At 44.0% G+C, this 16,950-nt stretch overlaps 1 long non-coding RNA gene, 2 other non-coding genes and 1 pseudogene across 3 annotated transcripts; all 4 read left to right on the plus strand.

Annotated features, from left to right (window-relative positions):
- The first annotated feature begins 3,058 nt into the window (after positions 1–3,058).
- Positions 3,059–4,327, plus strand: LOC120870566 (annotated as a pseudogene).
- Positions 4,328–4,970: 643 nt separating this feature from the next.
- On the plus strand, positions 4,971–7,577 carry LOC120870567. The gene is made up of 5 exons (XR_005722808.1): positions 4,971–5,623; positions 5,806–5,844; positions 6,073–6,112; positions 6,706–6,912; positions 7,272–7,577. It is a non-coding gene; the product is annotated as an uncharacterized LOC120870567 (long non-coding RNA).
- LOC120870635 lies at positions 5,899–5,961 on the plus strand. Its single transcript, XR_005722838.1, has one exon. It is a non-coding gene; the product is annotated as a small nucleolar RNA SNORD48 (small nucleolar RNA).
- LOC120870634 lies at positions 6,536–6,602 on the plus strand. Its single transcript, XR_005722837.1, has one exon. It is a non-coding gene; the product is annotated as a small nucleolar RNA SNORD52 (small nucleolar RNA).
- Positions 7,578–16,950: the final 9,373 nt, after the last annotated feature.

Genomic DNA, 16,950 nt, shown 5'->3' on the forward strand with positions numbered 1-16,950 from the left:
TAAAGGGGGCTCTGGGTCTGGCCCCACCATTGAGGAGGTGGATTAGGGGCGTTACTTTATGTCTGTAGTAGACCCATGGACTTTGGTCTTGCCCTATATTTTAGTTCTGTGCTGTGTCAGTTTGTTTTATGATTAGGTTGTAACCTTTTAACTAGCTTCTTTTTGTTATTTCTGTATGTTATGAGTGTGTTCACCAGAATGTTTGCATTTCATGTAAGTTGGTACTTTAAGGATGGCTTTCCTTGGTTTTTTTTTTTTGTTTCAAGTGAGTCAACACTGCCACCCTGTGTCCTGTTTTTTGCTTTGTAAACACACCAAAAGTCATAGAATTAAAAATTTGAATACTTAAGGAATAAAAAGAAAACGATAAATACCGATTGTTTTATTTTTGTTTGGGGAGGGGTTAGTGCTTATCTGAATGTCTGAATTCCATAGACCATGAAAGGGCAGTACTTCTGGAGTCATATATAATGTTAGGAGCCATGGTTATAGCTATAGTTTGTTGTGACTTTATTGGAGGTGGTAAATTATGTCCATAACAGAAAACAAATTCCAGGTGCCCCTTTTGATTTTGGTGGGGTTTGTTTTAGGGAAAAGTAGGGATGGGATTTGCAAAGGGTTTTGGGGCGGAGAAAGTGTGGGTTTAAAGGCAGTGTTGAGGAAGGTTTATGCTTTCTTCCTCTCTTGTACTTATTCTTTGCAGAGCTGTTCATATTTAACCTGTGAGTCTTCCAGTCTTGTTTAAGGTTTAAATTAAGGGAGGGACAAAACAGTAAAAATGAGGTGCAGTTTCATACTCCTTTTATAAATCCCACCAGGGTGATCTAGTGTGTATAAATCCCACCTGGGTGATCTAGTGTATATAAATCCCACCTGGGTGATCTAGTGTAAATTACTTAGCCTCTTAGTTTTGGTTGTCTTCTTTTAAAATAAAGCATTTGTCTGAATTGCCTCACTTCCAAAGTTCTAGATCATCACAAGCCGAAATGTGCTGTAGGCGAGCATTGGCTTCAGCTGTGGTCTTTGAAGCTGGAGTTTTCCAACTGAGGGTTTTAGGGAAGTGAGAAAGGGAGTTTGGGGGCAAGGCAAAAAAAAGGGATGGGCCAGGCACTGTACCTGGATCTTTGAATCACCCCAGTCAGCCTCAGGAATTCTCATCACACCATTCTCTACCCTAGGTATTCTGAAGTTTTTTTCAGAGGTTAGCATGTTGAGGTGGTCACTTAAAGAGATCCAGGGCAAAACTAGGGAGAAACAAGTGATTTCGGGGCCAGGGTGTTTTTCCACTCTGCCTGAACACTAGGGTTGGTGGTGTATGGTTCCTGTTTGGCTTCAAGTGGTGATTTTACTCCAGTTTTAGGTAAAAGAGTCTGCCTTCAATGCAGGAGATCTGGGTTTGATCCCTGGGTATTGAAGATCCCCTGGAGAAGGGAATGACAACCCATTTTAGTATTCTTGCCTGAAGAATTCACTGGACTGAGAAGCCTGGCAGGCTACAGTCTATGGAGTCACAAAGTCAGACAGGACTGAGTGACTAACACTTTTTCACTGACAGTAGCCTTTTTGTACTTTTCACGGACAATCTGTAAACAATAGCAACTTAATAGTACATTTAATTATGAAAAACAGGGAATAAAACCTGTGCAGAGTAGAGCTGGGGAAATGGGTGTTCCCCCCACACAAGCCCTTCCCTAGGGGAGGCTTCTTACTGGAGCAGTTAAAAGTCCTTTAACACTTTGTTGCGTTAGTCACATCCAGACTTTCCTGCAGCCCTGTGGACTGTAGCTCAACGGGCTCCTCTGTCCATTAGATTTTCCAAGCAAGAATACTGGAGTGGGTTGCCATTTTCTTCTCCAGGGGATCTTTTCCAACCCGGAGATCCAACCTGCATCTCCTGCATTGGTGGGTGGGTTCTTTACCACTGAGCCATTTGCAAAGCAACACTTTCTTTAGCCTGATTAGAATCCCAGCCTCTTTTCTTTCAAAAACTGAGCCTGCGAATACCAACTCCAGAATCATGCAACTTAAAGTTTCATGTGTATTTTTCAATAAATCATTCCCCTCTGGGAAACCAAAACATTTTAGGAATGACAAAGTATGGGAAGCCTTGTTAAGGAAAAGATTGTAAAGGTAAAAGTATAGTTCTGTTTCCTGGGCCAATTCTCAAAGGCTGGTCTTAATAACAGAAATGTGAACTATAATATGATGCTGTATGCTCTGACCATAACTTCATAATATGTGCAGTTTAACCGCTGCAGCAGCAGAAATTGGGGGCTTGCTTAAGTTTTTAAAAACTTAACCTGCCAGATAATAGAATAAATCTTTAAACCCCCATCTTACTTATTTTTGGCTGCTCAGAGGGGCATGCAGGATCTTAGTTCCCTGACCAGGGATTAAACGCTCACCCCATGCAGTGGAAGCATGGAGTCTTAACCACTGGACTGCCAGGGAAGTCCCTCAAATCTTTTAACTTCAGATCTTTGGAGTTACGGTTTGCCAGTGTAGTGGTATATTGAGATTATTCAGGAAGCTAAAGAAATACTGATACGCACCCCCCACCTTGGCTGCCCCCACAAGAGTCAGAGTCTTGGGAAGTAGGCCAAGGCATTGTATAGAATTAAAGCCACCACGATGTGTCAGCCAAAGTTGAGAAAAACCACTGTACTAGAGGCTATTCCTGGTTATTTTTTAGAGGTATGGGGACCAGAGAGGGAGGAGAGGAAGGTGCTTCCAGGAGCAGCAGCTGGTGGCAAGGGATTTTCTGCTGTGAATCAAAGCTGGAAAGGCCTTAAAGTGTTGATTCACTGGCAGCAGTAGTAATGCTAAACTTTAGGGAAATTGCCACCAACAGCTTAATGGGCCAAAAAAGAATTCCTGAAGCTGGGTCAATTAATTTCATGAGTCCTCACTAGGGAAATGGTTCATTAGAAAGCGACATCAGGGCATCATTTCCTGGCCCTCCAGCGGTTAGGACTCAGTGCTTTCACTGCCAGGGCCTGGGTTCAATACCTGGTGGAAGTAAAATCCCACAAGTGGCAGGCTTGGCCAAAGTAATTAACACAGAACTTACACAAAAAAAAGACATGAGCCTTGCCCATGGAGAATTGTGGATGATTGCGGTGGAACCTTCATTATGGCTGTTACCTGGGATAAAGTCTTCCAGGCCATGAAGGTCTTCCGCAGCGACCCTGTAGGAATTCGGCACCAATTCAGAGGCAGTGTCAACACAGTTAAAGAGCAAAACCCCTCCGACTGGAGGTGGCTTCTTGGTGTGTGGGCGGGAGTGGGGCGGCTGTTTTCCACCATCCACGGGTCTGATGTGGCTGCAGGGCAAGGAAGATTTCTGGAACTCTATTACCAGTGAAGCCCTGACAGGTCTGTGCCAGCTGCCCACAGTGGCCCATTGGCGATGGTGGGCTCAGCAATGATTGGGGGGCGGGGGGTGGGCATCCTGTTGGCCCTCATCCAGTGTGTTGGCATCCTCCACACTCACTACACTATCCAGCAGTTCCTCAGTGCACTCCCCTTATTGGAGAAGCCCAACCAGCTGCCCCCAAAGGAGGGTACCGAGGCCCCAGGCTACCCCAGCTATCAGCAATGTCACTAAGGAAGTGCCTTCATGGGCGGTCCTCCTCGGTTCCCTCTGGAATGATCTACCTGGAAGCAAGAGCTGGCTTCCAGTCGGCCCATGGGACCCGCCAGAGAGGGCCCTTAACTGGTTCCTTATCCCAGGTTGGGGGTGGGGGACCCCAGCTGCCCCGAAAGATTGGTCCCTTCTCTCTCAGCGCACCCCAGCCCTAGCTCGTATGTAACACACTCTCACCCCAGTCCCTTTGCATGGCGCTCTGCTGAGTATTTAAAGCTCGTTTTGAAATGCCTGTGCGTGTACTCCTTGGGCCACCCATAGGTGGAGCCACTTCCTAGGACAAGGAGCAGAGCCCTCTCCCGGGACATAGGAGCTGAAGGATTTGGAGTCGCACAGAGAGGTCTCTAATAATGGTTTGTGGGATTGAAGAAAAAAGGCATGAAGAAAGGGAAATGGGGAGTAACTGTTCACAAGTACAGAGTTTCAGTTGTGCAAGAGGGAAAAGTCGTGGACGCAGCCACCCCTACCCTACAATGGTGCCCCCCTTGTAGAATAAGGTTGGGGAAACACAGGATACCAGCCCCAGATAGCTGAGGAATTACTTTTACAAGCCCAGACTTTTGCATCTTCCCATACACAGAAAAAGAGTAAATTCATTGACTTGAGATGTCTGATCTTCTTTAAGTTCAATTCAGTCACTCAGTCGTGTCCGACTCTTCGCGACCCCATGAATCGAGCACGCCAGGCCTCCCTGTCCATCACCATCTCCCGGAGTTCACTCAGACTCATGTCCATCGAGTCGGTGATGCCATTCAGCCATCTCATCCTCTGTAGTCCCCTTCTCCTCCTGCCCTCAATCCCTCCCAGCATCAGTCTTTTCCATTGAGTCAACTCTTCGCATGATTTTCTTTAATTAATGGTTAATTTTTTAAAGTTCTGACTACACTGTCTTTGTTGCAAAAACCCTATATAGCCTGGCTTCTCCATTTCCTCTTCGGAGCTGAGAGGCTGCAACCTGGGCTAAAGTCTTCAGTTGTGTGTGTGTGTGAGTGTTTTAACATTTAATTGGAAGATAACTGCTTTACAGTGTTGTGTTGGTTTGTGCCGTACAACGTGAGCCTTAAGTATACATATATCCCCTTCTTCTTGAACCTCTCTCCCACCCCCATACTCTCATCCCACCCCTCCAGGTCCTCACGGAGCACCAGGTTGAGCTCCCCGGGTTACAGGGCAACTTCCCACTAGCTGTCTATTTCACACATGACAGAGTACATATTTCAAGGTCTTCAGTTTTGCCTGCAGAATAAAACAGAATTCTCAACTTTCAGGTTGTGCTGCCCCACCCACCCAGCTCCCCCACCCACCCAGCCAGCACCCCCCTCCCCCGCAGTAGACAAAATTATACCTTAATAAAGCTGTTTATTAAAAAAGGACAAGAAATAATGTGCCTGACAGGTCTGTGGACTGGAAGAGGAGGGTTGCGAATTCATATTTCGCTGGCTAGACACAGCGGGATGACAGTCCCTTGGAGTGACCCCAATGCCTTGCCGGGACACGTGAGAACTAAAGACAAGCCTTTGGGTTACACAAGCTGGGACTAGACCTCCTGGCAGGCCACACAGGAAGTGTACGCCCACCGCACAGCGCTGGGGACTTTCTGCGGCCTGGCCAGTCAGGTCACCTGTTCCTTTTATTTAAAAATTCACAAAACGTCTCCGAATATTTGCCCAGAAGAATGTGAAACATTCGCTCGTGGCCTCTCTTTCACATTGCTTTAGTCTTGTGTGGACGAGTGATGAGGAACATTCTGCTGGCGCAGACAGGCATCTCAGAAGACAGCCATGCCCGTCAGGCCCCAAAGCCGCGCCGCCGTAAATAAATAGCCCTGGCCCCGCCCGTGCAGTTCTCTTTGTGCGGCGAACACGCGCAGAGTGAAGGTGGTCCTTCGGCGGTTCGTCAGTCGTCTGCTGTGGAACCTTACCCAAACCAGGGGCAGGCTGCAGCCTGCGCCGTCTTTGCACAGCTACCGGCGTGCAGGTACGTCGGGAACCCGTTGAGTGGGAGAACCGCAGTCTCGGGCTGAGCGGGATGAATTATTAATACAGACTAGAGTTTCTGATGTCTTTGTGACGCCACTGCTTGGAACTGACCCAGCCCAGGGCACGGGGGACTCGTGTGGAGTCGCCCTGGTCTTTGTTGACTAATTGCTTTCTTTCCAGGCTCCTGATTCTCGAAGGAGGGTCCGAGGCACCACGAGGGTGAGTGGATTGTGCGAGCTGGAGTGGCTGGCGGTTTCACTGGGGGAGGATGGGGTTGATGATGACTCCAGGTGATTCTGAGTGTCTCGCTGACGCCATCACCGCAGCGCGCTGACCACCTCTACCTCCATCCCCCCGACCCGGGCTGGGATCTTTGGTATTTGGGCGCGGGGAGAAGTTCAAGAACTGTTGTTGATCTCGTATTCGTGTGTCTCATTTCTCCATTAGGAGTAAAAATGTCCATCGGTGTGTTATTCTTAAAAGAAGGGTAAGTGTTAGCTATGCTGTTATCTGTCTCTTCACAGATTATCTTTTTTAACTCTTCGAACTTTTTCTCAGCCTTGCTAAACCTGCTTTCTCCACCCGTTTTCCTAGTATAAGTTATCCTACATACGGTACTTTCTTGATGGAGCTATTTTCTGCAGTTCTAAATTTGTTTTCTCCTTTTCTCTCCTGAACTTTCCATCGCTAAACTCTTAATTTGATAAATCTTTATGTTGGAGAAGGAAATGGCAACCCACTCCAGTATTGTCTGGAGAATCCTATGAAGGAAGGAACCTGGTAGACTACAGTCCACGGGTCGCAAAGCGTCTGACACCACTGAGCTACTTCACTTTCACTTTATGTTGGGGCTATCATCTCTGAATGTTCTAGATTCTAATGCTGTCCTTGATCCAGATATCCCTAAATTAGGAATGATGATTTCTCAGACTAGAGTCTCTGATACTGGTCTTGATGTCAAAATTGATTTCTGACTCATTTAGGGAACTGGATACTTGGATATTTGAGAAGAGCTGGTGGGAAGGCTGTAACTCTGCTTGTTTTTCTCATTGGTTGTCCTGCTTTCATCTTTTTTTCTAGCCTGAGAGCTTTGGAAGCCCAGCCAGGGCAGTACCCCTTCACAGAGATTCCAGGCTAACCTGGTGACTGAAAGCCTAAGGTTTAGAATTCTCTTGGAGAAGCACTTTTGGGGTGGCTGGGATGTCCAGGTGATGGTTCCTGCCACTTCAGCAACAGGCTATGAGAAGAAGTGGAGAGCAACAAACATGCCTTCAACTGGGTACTGTGGTAAGTCTCTTCCTTGTTTTTCTCCCAGCTCCAGAGTGGTGGTGATGAACTGGTTGGACTAGAGTCTCTGAGCGCTTCTCTGAGGATCTTTGGAACCACCTGATCCACTCGTGCTTCTTTCCTTCTTGTGTGGCAATTTTCTTTAAAAAGTAAAATTGGTATATAGTTACATTAGTTTCAGATACATGCTGTAATAATTGGATATCTATATATACTAGAAAGTGATTACTGCCACAGATCCTTTTTGGCTAATCATAGTTCTCTCTGTTAGAGTTACCAGTCTGTCCCTGTATCTATAACAGATTGATGCTCTAATGTCAGCTACTTGCTTGTTTTTAATATGTATTTCTTTTATGAAGTTTTAGGATTTTGCTGACACAGGATGTCCTACCTGGTGTTGGTCAGATCCTTGGAACTTCGCATGTTTCCTGCATGAACCTGTGTGAGCAGCTGTCAAACTCCGGTGGAGAGGGGGTGGGCTGCTTAGAAATTTGGGGACCAGAATCAATTACATGACCTTTATTAGAAAGACTGCAATAAAATGTTTTAAAGCAAATGAAAATAAGTGGGTCTGAGTAAAAACAAGAGGGTACAGAAAGGTATAGGGATGTGAAAGTGAATGTGCATCAGTTGACATCTAGCTGTACCTCTTTCCAGCTGTATTACAAAAAATGAAAATTAGGTTTGTCATATATTGACACCATTGTTGAGGATTTCTAGATGGAGTACAATAATATTTTTAATCTGTGAGGTTTTAATTATACTAACACAATCATCCAGTTTTCTTTTTGATGAATTGGTGAAAACATAGGTTGTCTGGATATATTTCTAGAAGAAGAATAATCCCGGTGGTTGTCAGGAGCTGGGAATGAGGAAGTGAAGAAGTATTTAATGGGTATTGTTTCACTTTTACAAGGTGAAAGAGTTCATGGGAATGGATGGTGGTGATAATTGCTCAATGTTATGAACAAAGTTATTACCACTGAATTGTATGCCTAAAAAAGACCTGTATAGCACAGGAAATTCAGTCCTCTGTAATAGTCTATAAGAGAAGAGGATGACAAAGTGTATGTATAACTGATTCAGTTTACTGTATACTTGAAACTAACACATTGTAAATCAACTATACCCCAATAAAATTTTTTTAATGGTAAACACGCTAATTTTATGTGTATTTCACCACAGTTTAAAAAATTGGAGAAAAAGTACCCTTTGCTCCTTTTTGTCACTGTCATGAAGATGATTCCTCACTGGCATGTACAGAGTATGCTGTGCTAAAGCTGTATTGTACATTTGTTTGATAGGGGGTATTTGAGTTTCTTTCAAGCTATAAACCAGTCTGATTCCCTGTTTGTACCCCTTTGAAGTTGTGTTGCAAAATATTTCTCCAAAAGTAGAATTTCAGAGTCAAAGGATGTGGGCTTTTAAAAGTAATAGTGTGTGTTCCATAAAGTTGTCCCACTTTATTTTTGAATGTTAGTTTACTTGGTTGGCTGTGCCAGATCTTAGTTGAAGCATCCAGGGTCTTTCTTTAGTTGTGGCATGTGGGATCTAGTTCCCTGACCACAGGGATTGAACCTGTGTCCCCAGCATTAAGAGTGTGGAGTCTCAGCCACTGGACCACCAGGGGAGCCTCGTCCCAGTTTATACTCTAAATGACAGTCTCCTTCACACTGCCTGTTTGTATCTACCATCACTGTTCCAGCTGGAGTGTACCAGCTTCTGTCTCTAATAAGTCATGTTTTAAAAATTGCACAGCTTTTGCATTCATTTTTCTGTGGAACATTTACAGCTTGCTCACCACTCAGCAAAGATTTTTTCCAACTTCTATTTTCCTTAGTCTATTTTGCCAGTTTGTTTTCCTCCTTGAAATTGCCTTGTTAGGTACAGGGCAAGGTCACCTGCTCCCATTGTTATTCTCTGACCTTGGGTTCTTTAATCTTCAGTCGCTCAGTCATGTCTTGACTGTTTGTGACCCCATGGACCGCAGCACGTCAGGCCTCCCTGTCCATCACCAACTCCGGGAGTCTACCCAAACCCATGGCCATTGAGTCGGTGATGCGATCCAACCATCTCATCCTCTGTCGTCCCCTTCTGCCCTCAACCTTTCCCAGCCTCAGGGTCTTTTCAAATGAGTCAGATCTTCACATCAGGTAGCCAAAGTATTGGGAGTTTCAGCTTCAACATCAGTCCTTCCAGTGAACACCCAGGACTGATCTTTAGGATGGACTGGTTGGATCTTTGCAGTCCAAGGGACTCTCAAGAGTTCTCCAACACCACAATTCAAAAGCATCAATTCTTTGGCGCTCAGCTTTCTTTATAGTCCAACTCTCACATCCATACATGACTACTGGAAAAACCGTAGCCTTGACTAGATGGACCTTTGTTGGCAAAATAATGTCTCTGCTTTTTAATATGCTATCTAGGTTGGTCATAACTTTGCTTCCAAGGAGTAAGTGTCTTTAAATTTCATGAAGTCAGCCACTGTTTCCCCATCTATTTGCCATGAAGTGATGGGACCCGATGCCATGATCTTAATTTTCTGAATGTTGAGTGTTAAGCCAACTTTTTCATTCTCTTTCACTTTCATCAAGAGGGTTTTTAGTTCTTCACTTTCTGCCATAAGAGTGGTGTTATCTGCATATCTGAGGTTATTGATATTTCTCCGGGCAATCTTGATTCCAGCTTGTGCTTCCTCCAGCCCAGCGTTTGTCATAATGTAATCTGCATATAAGTTAAATAAGCAGAGTGACAATATACAGCCTTGATGTACTCCTTTTCCTATTTGGAACCAGTCTGTTGTTCCATGTCCAGTTTTAACTGTTGCTTCCTGACCTTCATACAGGTTTCTCAAGAGGCAGGTCAGGTGGTCTATTTGCTAAGGTCACAGACAGGTGTTGTGGTAGGAGATAGATGGGCACGTGAGCTGGACAGCTGGTGTTAATCAAGTGGAGTAAAATTGAAGCTTTGTTCTCACCCAGACACTCTGAGGACAGCTAGTGGCAGAAGCTGAGCTGAGTTCTGCTAAAATAAAGACTTAAGATGACCACTCCTAAGGTCAAAGAAAACTTTGCTGTCTGCATGTTCGCAGGAAGTTTCCTTGGGGGTCAAAAAAGGAGGGGATGCCGCCCCATAATAAGCTCGGATATCCCTCCACAGGCGTCTGCAGTGGACTCCACCTTGGCAAAAAGTTGCACACATCTTGGGGAGGGTCTTAGGGACTGGTCAGGTGTGAAAAAAGATAATTGGACAAGTGTAAACAAAGACCCAGAGTTGTCCTATATGTGTATTTAATTTTTACTGCACTCCAGAGAGGATACCCATCTGTCTTTCTGCCTTGAAAGTGAAAATGTTGCTGAGTTGTGTCTGACTTTTCGACTCCATAGACTAGCCCGCCAGGTTCCTCTCTCCATGGAATTCTCCAGGCAAGAATACTGGAGTGAGTGGCCATTCCCTTCTCCAGGGGATCTTCCCAACCCAGGGATTGAATCTCTCCCATTATGGGCAGATTCCTTCCAGTCTGAGTCTCCAGGGAAACCCTGCTTTCTGTCTCACTTCAATCTTAAATAAACTGTTTTTTTCCTCTGTGTGCTCTCTCACTTGTGCTGTGTACCTACTAAAAATGAGGTGTATTCTTTTCAACCCAGTGTTTCCACTTCTGGTAACACACCCTAAATACAGTCACAGAGATTAATGTACATGAATCCCTGATGTTACTGATTGTAATGGGGGAGAAAAACTCTAGTGTTCTCCAGTAGGAAAATGGTATATTTACAATATACCACGTGTTACATGCAGAGGCAGTATGCCTAACATACCAGTGTGGATTAATCTCACAATAGGAAGGAAAAAAGCAAATCACAGAAAAATAGTATGTAATGTAAAAACATCACTAAATAACACATTGTCTAAAGGTCATCCTGTATAGCACAGGAACTATATTCAATATTCTGTGATAAATCTAATGGGAAAGAATATGAAAAGGAATGTGTGTGTATACTACGTATGTATGTATAACTGAAATACTTCACTGTATAGCAGAAATCAACATTGTAAATAAATTTAAAATATATGCATTGTTGGGAGTTAAGTATCATAGTAAAAACAAAAAGAAATGCATAGGATTGTTAAATGCTAAATTCAAGGTGGGGTGGGTATGGAGAGATGTATTCAAGGAAGTGTCTATGGGAGCTCGTTGTGCAATTCATATTTTTGTATGTCCGAACTACTTAATAACTTAAGTGTGGTTTGGAACCTGTGAATCTCAGAGGGCTGAACACAGGCAAAAGCTTAAGTCAGCCCCAGGGATACCTCCAGACAGGGAGCTCCCTTGGAAGACAACTGTTTGCAAGATGAGCCAAAATACAAAACATCCTCAGGAGAACAAATCAGCAGGTGACTTTACAACCAAGAAACTCAGATGGGGAGCACGCTTGGAGACTAAAGTTGTTCAAAGAGATAAAGAGGTTAATTCAATCCACTGGTAGAGAATTAGTAACCTGAAGAATCATCCATAATGTGGAGTAGAGAAACAGAAATGAGTAACATGAAAAGGAGTTGATAGGAAAGATGAAATGAGCCACTCCGGCATTTGGCATTGTTTGCTTAGAGCTGCTCTCACCTTGCTGGTTTGTTTTAATGCTCCAGTGAGAACAATTGCAGGCACAATGGTTAGTTCTGTCCAGTGGCATCTGTGGGCATCTGGCTTTCAGCAGCTCAGGGCCATCTGTTTCTTTCTTTCTTCTTTAATTTATTTACTTAATTTATTTGCCTGCATCAGGTCTTAGTCATGGCATGTGGGATCTAGTTCCCCGACTAGGGAACTAGTCTTAGCCACTAGATCACCAAGGAAGTCCCTGTTACTTTGTTTATTGTACTTTGACCATTAACGTCATAGTTTCCCAAAATAGTCCTGTGATTGTGTTATTTCCCAAAGAATAGGGACAAAGAGATTATCCTAAGGGTTAAAGTACCTGCTGACTCTTAAAAGTGTTAAATTTTATTGGCCCGTCAGATGACTCTCAGGTGAGAATAGGTCACATTTCAAGGCTGTTTATTGCCTGTCATTAAACCATTAACTTCTAAATATAGGGACGATAGAGATGTCAGCCAGCTATCAAACAGTTATGTGCTGATAAATAACCACAGAGGGAGCTGTCTTTAAAAGGCCATGCAACAATGTCGGGTACCACCCAGGACCTGGAGCCTCCCATTTCCCAGCAGCATGCAGGGAGAGGCTGAGCTCCACACTGGGTTGATTGCTTCTATAGTTGCTTTTTCTTTTTTTTTATTAATGTTTGGCTGCATCATGTCTTAGCTGAGACATGTGGGATCTTCACTGAGGCACTCGGGCTTAGGTGCCCCTGTAGCATGTGAAATCTTAGTTCTCTGACCAGACCAGGGATCGAGCCTACAACCTCTGCACTGCAAGGCGGACTCTTAACTACTAGACCACCAGGGAAGTCCTAATTTCTTCTAAAGGAAGCTGAGCAACTGTTATAACCTCCTTTTAAAAGAGGCTGATTGCTTCTTACATTTCTTTTATTAGGAAACTTTTAAAACAGTAGGAAGAATATAAATACCCATATACCTACCACCTAATCCAATACTGTAACATTTTCCCACATTTGAAAATATGGCAAATGGCAAATATATATATATATAATTATATGTGTGTATACATATACATATAATTATATATGTGTGTATACATATACACACATAAAATATATATATTTAGCAGGTGCATTTCAATGTGAATTATAGAGATCAAGGCATTTTATGCTTAAATATTTCAGCATGCATACCCGAAATCTAACGACATTTGCCTGCAATATGATTATGCCTGAGAAAATTAATAATTCCTAATATTACTTAATGGGCTTCTCAGATGGCTCAGTGGTAAAGAATCCACCTGTCAATGCATAAAACCTGGGTTTGATCCCTGGGTCGGGAAGATCCTCTGGAGAAGGAAATGGCAACCCACTCTAGTATTCTTGCCTGGGAAATCTTATGGACAGAGGAGCCTGTCGGGCTACAGTACATGGGGTCTCAAAAGGGTCAGACATGACTTAGCAACTAAACAACAACAACAATATCACTTAATACTTAATCAATATTAAAATTTTTTCAACTGTTCCCCAAATATCTTTTATGGTAATTGTTCTTTCAAGGGCCAGTATTCTTGAATCAAGGATCAAGCACTTTATTTTACTGTTAGATCTTGTTAGTCTCTTTATTCTAGAACAGTCCCCTTCTTTCTGTGACAATGATCCTTTGAAGAGACTTGGGCAGTTGTTTTGTAGGATATTCCACATGTTGGTTTCATCAAATTGTACTCTCATGGTGTTTTTAACTTGTTCCTCAAGTTTCTGCTTTTTCTTTAACCTAGAAATTACTCTTTAAGGCCTGATTAGATTCCTTTTTTTTTTTTTTTGGCTGCACTGAAGCAGCTTGTGGGATCTTATTAATAGTACCCCAACCAGGGATTGAACCACTGGACCACTAGGGAATTCCCTTAAAGGCCTAATTAGATTCTGATTACATGGTTTGGGCAAGAATGCTTCATGAATGACACCAGGTATTAGTTTCCTATGGGCGCTATAACAAATTACTACAAACTTGATGGTTTTAAAAAACCAGATATTTCTTCCTTCACAATTCTGGGAGCCAGAAGTTCAAAACAAAAAAATCAAGGTGTCCACAAGGACTGGCTCACTCCAGAGACATGAGGGAGAAATCCGTTACTCCAGCTTTTGGCAGCTGCTGGCATAACTCGACTTGTGGCCACTGTGGAGTCTTATCCCAGGTCACAAGTGTGAAGTCTTGCACCAAGGCCATAGAAGTGGAGCCCAAAACCAAGGTCACCTCTGAAACTGACTGAGCCCCTTTGTCAGTCAGTCAATTCAGTCACTCAGTGTGTCCGACTCTTTGCGACCCCATGAATCGCAGCATGCCAGGCCTCCCTGTCCATCACCAGCTCCCAGAGTTCACTCAGACTCACGTCCATCGAGTGGGTGATGCCATCCAGCCATCTAATCCTCTGTCGTCCCCTTCTCCTCCTGCCCCCAATCCCTCCCAGCATCAGAGTCTTTTCCAATGAGTCAACTCTTCGCATGAGGTGGCCAAAGTATTGGAGTTTCAGCTTTAGCATCATTCCTTCCAAAGAACACCCAGGGCTGATCTCCTTTAGAATGGACTGGTTGGATCTCCTTGCAGTACAAGGGACTCTCAAGAGTCTTCTCCAACACCACAGTTCAAAAGCATTAATTCTTCGGTGCTCAGCTTTCTTCACAGTCCAACTCTCACATCCATACATGAACACTAGAAAAACCATAGCCTTGACTAGAAGGACCTTTGTTGGCAAAGTGATGTCTCTGTTTTTCAATATGCTATCTAGGTTGGTCATAACTGTCCTTCCAAGCAGTAAGCGTCTTTTAATTTCATGGCTGCAATCACCATCTGCAGTGATTTTGGAGCCCCCCAAAATAAAGTCTGACACTGTTTCCACTGTTTCCTCTTTGTAACTGTTGTCAAAAGCTTGCTGATCATCATCAGCAAGCTTCCTGACCCCAGTTAAGCAAAAATGCCCACCCTGGTAGTCACTCTAAGCACCCTAACCCATTACCTAACGCCACTCTTCCAGCAGGAAATTTGTCTGGAGACTACAAAAATTGGCTGCTAACTCATGAAACACGTTGGCTCTCCCTGAGCTGGCCCACTGTTCTAACAGCATCCCATTGACCCTCCCTGGTCTGTTAGGAGATCGGCCTGCTGTGCTCTCAGCACTCTCATTATCTCTGCTCTTTGTTCTTAACAAACCCACTCCCTTCTGAAATGCTCTGTGTCTGGAAATGCTTTTCCCACCCGCACTTGGACTGCTGTGACAGCCACATCACTCCAGTCTCTGCCCCTGTGTCACACTGCTTCCTCCCCTATACTTGTGTGTATTGAGTCTTCTTCGGCCTCCCTCTTAGAGTGATAAGTGTGATTGCTTTTAGAGCTCCCCCAGACAACCCAGGAGGATCTCCCCATTGCAAGACCCTTGATTTAATCACATCTGCAAAGACCCTCTTTATCCCAGTGTAAGATAACCTTCACACGTTCCAGGGATTAAGGCATGGATATCTTTTGTTGTTGTTCAGTCAATTGAGTCGGGTCAGACTCTTTGCGACCCTGTGGGCTGCAGCACGCCGGGCTTCCCTGTCCTTCAGGGATATCTTTTAGGGGATCATTTTTTTCAGTCTACCAAATGCTATGTACTTCACAGGGCTTTGTGTCAGAGGGATCATAATGTCTACTTGTTCCATTATTCTTGACCTTAGTTTGATCACCCGGTTAAAGTAGCGACCTCCAGGATCTCTTCCTTGTAGAAATGCTTTTTGCCCTTTTGAGTGGCAAGATGGGTTATTTCTTTGGCAGTGTTACCAAACCATGTTTGTCTGCCTGATGCACAGCAAGCCAAATGCTAGGTTTGCAGTAGAGGGCTTATTCATAAAGCAGCCAACTGAGGGATGAGAGGATAAGCCTCAAATTTACTTCCCAAAAGACAAGGGGCTTGGGATATTCATGGGATAAAGCTGAGGTGTGGTGAAAAGCAATTGGAGATAAGAGAAAGGTGCTGTGATCAACATTCTGCATGGGAACAACTAAGCTACAGGCCTCTTATTGGGACCTGTGCTCAGAAAATGACTGTGTTAGCTCTGAGAAGGAAGCTTTTGTCCCTCTGATGTCAAAATGTCATCCAGCAGACACTCGTGCATATCCAGATGGAGGATCTTAATTGGCTGTAGCTCAAACCAGACACAGCCAGCTAGCTCCAAGTCTCAAAAAACAACTTGGGCAAACATTGTTTGGGCTATGTGGTGTTTGGAGGACATGCAAGTTTCTGTAAAAACAAAGTGAGCTTGATCAGTGAAGGCAGGTTACTATTATTACTTATTAACGGCTAACTGCTGACTGCCCTTGGTTTCAGCACCATGTGAATGAATATCCAGCCTCCATCACACTTGACCTAATGATTTTGGCATCCACTGATGATCTTTGCCTGTGTAGGGGAGGGAAAAGTTTTCCTTGACCTTCTTAGGGTCCTGGGCTCGTTCTGAAAAATCAACCTGACAAAGACAGCTTAACAGGAGAAAAATATACATATTTAAGTTTTACATAACACAAGCCTTCATAAAAAAAATGAAAGCCCAAAGACATGGCAAAACATACTTGCTTATATGTTAGGTTGAATGAAAGAGGCAATTGTGGGAAAGTGTCTAAACTATGTGGGGAGGCTAAAGGAAGATAAGGATTATTTTAACAAGTTCTGTTTTTGTTGCAGGATCTTCGTTCCCTAACCGGGAACTTAACCCAGGTCATGGCAGTGAAAGGACTGAGTCTTCACCACTGGGCCTCCAGGAAATTCCCAACAAGTTTTGTTTCTACAGAATTCTCTTGGGCTCAGCTTTTTGTTCTCCTGGTTCAGGGAGTTCAGTTCAGTTCAGTTCAGTTGCTTAGTTGTGTCTGATTCTGTGACCCCATGGACTGTAGCTTGCCAGGCTTCCCTGTCCATCACCAACTCCCGCAGCTTGCTCAAACTCATGTCCATCGAGTTGGTGATGCCATTCAACCATCTCATCCTCTGTTGTCCCCTTCTCTTCCTGCCTTCAATCTTTCCCAGCAGGTCTTTCCAGTGAGTCAGTTCTTTGCATCATGTGGCCAAAGTATTGGAGCTTTAGCTTCAGTATCAATCCTTCCAATGAATATTCAGGATTGATTTCCTTTAGGATTGACTGGTTGGATCTCCTTGCAGTCCAAGGGACTCTCAGGAGTCTTCTCCAACACCGCAGTTCAAAAGCATCAATTCTTCAGCACTCAGCTTTCTTTATAGCCCAACTCTCACATCCACATGTGACTACTGGAAAAACCCTAGCTTTGACTAGACCAACCTTTGTTGGCCAAGTAATATCTCTGCTTTTTAATATGCTGTCTAGGTTCAGGGAGGGCACCTTTCAAATGGGAACTGCCACTCAAGTTTGCAAAATGATGATT

Source organism: Oryx dammah, unplaced genomic scaffold, assembly GCF_014754425.2.
Source record: "Oryx dammah isolate SB20612 unplaced genomic scaffold, SCBI_Odam_1.1 HiC_scaffold_11, whole genome shotgun sequence".
In the NCBI taxonomy this organism is placed as follows: domain Eukaryota; kingdom Metazoa; phylum Chordata; class Mammalia; order Artiodactyla; family Bovidae; genus Oryx; species Oryx dammah.